This window comes from Notothenia coriiceps, unplaced genomic scaffold (assembly GCF_000735185.1).
Source record: "Notothenia coriiceps isolate Sejong01 unplaced genomic scaffold, NC01 NC01_scaffold00011579, whole genome shotgun sequence".
NCBI classification, from domain to species: domain Eukaryota; kingdom Metazoa; phylum Chordata; class Actinopteri; order Perciformes; family Nototheniidae; genus Notothenia; species Notothenia coriiceps.
In genome coordinates, this window is record NW_011344280.1 from 1 (window position 1) to 2230 (window position 2230).

At 36.0% G+C, this 2230-nt stretch overlaps 1 long non-coding RNA gene across 1 annotated transcript; it reads left to right on the plus strand.

The window, feature by feature from the left end:
* The first annotated feature begins 368 nt into the window (after positions 1-368).
* Positions 369-1778, plus strand: LOC104946762 (uncharacterized). Its single transcript, XR_798494.1, has 3 exons — positions 369-478; positions 1005-1114; positions 1670-1778. It is a non-coding gene; the product is annotated as an uncharacterized lncRNA (long non-coding RNA).
* The last annotated feature ends 452 nt before the right edge of the window (positions 1779-2230 follow it).

Here is a 2230-nt window from a genome sequence, read left to right on the forward strand (position 1 = left end):
GTATGTAGTGTCTCTGTCTGAAACCAGAGCCCAGTCTGCTCTGATTGGTTAGCTGGCCGGCATAGAGATGTCTCGCCCGTTGGCCTATCACCTACAATGTGTTGGAGCGCTAGCCAATAGAAGTGCGAGTGTTACATAGTGATGTCACGGAAGTAACATTTGAGAAAATAAAGGGCTTAATGTCACATAATAAATTAATCAGCTGAATCATTACAACTATTGATGAGTACTTTTCTTTTTATTTCAGAGGCTTTAGCAGAAACCATACATACATACATACATACATACATACATACATACATACTCAGAATTTCTGAAAGGTTATATTTTAGTAAAACATTATCTCAGGTTCTCTGTAGAACACTCATATAATCTCCTGACGATGTCGACTCTCCTCTGCAGAAATTTGCTAGTTTTTACCTGAACAAACATCAGTCGGAGAGCGTGGAGACTTCACTGGATTTGTGCATTCCCACAGGTCGGTTCCTACACTCTCACTCTGCAACATAATCATGTCAGGGATTTATATTATTATTTTCAAGATGTTTAAGTCAATGTACACAACTTGAATATCTTCATATATCCATTTCTACTTTTAATATTTTTTCAATTGGGCTTGGCTATAAAATACCATCTTTCTTCTACAATTTAATTATTTAAATGTTGCATGAAGAAATGACTTAAGTTAAATGTAGCTTGGACAATAGGAAACATCTATCCAATAAATAGCAAACAAGTATATTAACAGGAAGTCACTGATGGAAAGGAAAGCTTTTATTGATATAGTACATTTTACTCATGAAAGGACATCAAAAAAGTTTAGCATTCAGCACAAAAACTTAAAAACAAGCAACAAATGAAACAGAAATTAAGACAATGTCTAATAAGATTTACATTTTAATGTTGACTCCCACTTACTCTGCCAATATTGAATTTACAAACAGCTATTAAAACTGGCTCTTGGTCAAGTCACTGATACATTTTCATTTATTTCCTTTCAAAAGACATGAAAGTGTTAGAAAAGAGCTCCAAACACCAGGAGGCCTACGGGAAGCTCTTCAAAGAGCCGGAGGAGGGTCAGGAGCGTTCGTCCGTCCTGCAAGTCTTCAAAAAGGTGAGTTTTATTTTTATTTAACACGTTGTTGTCCAGGTGCTAAAAGACAGCTGGTTGAGTCTAATGATTTGGGCATCGTCACTGTTCAAGGAGATGGACTGTTTTACTTTGCATCCATTGTTTTGGATCCATTTTGGATATTTTATTCTACTTTAATATCTTTAAATGTGCCTTTATACGATCAAAAGTCCAAACCCCCAAATTATTTAGTTTGCCATAATATAAAACAGGAAATTCTCACATTTAACAAGCTTTTTTTTAATGCATAATTTAGCATAGTACAGGATAAGTGACTGCATTTTGTCTTTTATTCAACCTCATGTCCTTCTGACTTTAAAGCCTCTTGTCATTTATTTATTTATTTATATATATATTATATACGTTTAAAAATGTATCCATCTTTGAAATGCTGTTCATTCATTTGTTTTCCTAATCCTTACTATTAGTATAGTTATTATTCTTGCATATTAGCCTTTAAGCACATCCTCTCGAGCATTTCACTGCCCTCTTTACAAATGTGAGTATCTTACAAATAAATGTGTGTGTGTCCTGCAGATCTGGCTGATGGCTATGTGTGTGACGTGTGTGTTTGCCGTCACACTCTCAGTGTTTCCTGTCATCACACTCCGAGTCAGGACCGTCTACCAAGACAACCCGGTCTGGGGTGAGACACAACATCTTTATCTTTGTTCACGTCAGGGATGGATCGATATGATTATTGAATGTCAGCTTACAATCGTCATGTTACCTCTCTTAAAACACTAAGAGGTTCATAATATACTTTAAAGAGTCCTCTCCTGCTGATGCTCAGGTGTATATCAGTATGTAGTGTCTCTACTTTAAAGAGTCCTCTCCTGCTGATGTTCAGGTGTATATCAGTATGTAGTGTCTCTACTTTAAAGAGTCCTCTCCTGCTGATGTTCAGGTGTATATCAGTATGTAGTGTCTCTACTTTAAAGAGTCCTCTCCTGCTGATGTTCAGGTGTATATTAGGGCTGCAACAAACGACTAATTTGATAATCGATTAATCTATCGATTAATGAAACGATTAATCGACTATTCGGACTATTACTGTATGCCTTGCACAATTTCTCAAATGCTCTTATTTAGCCATCA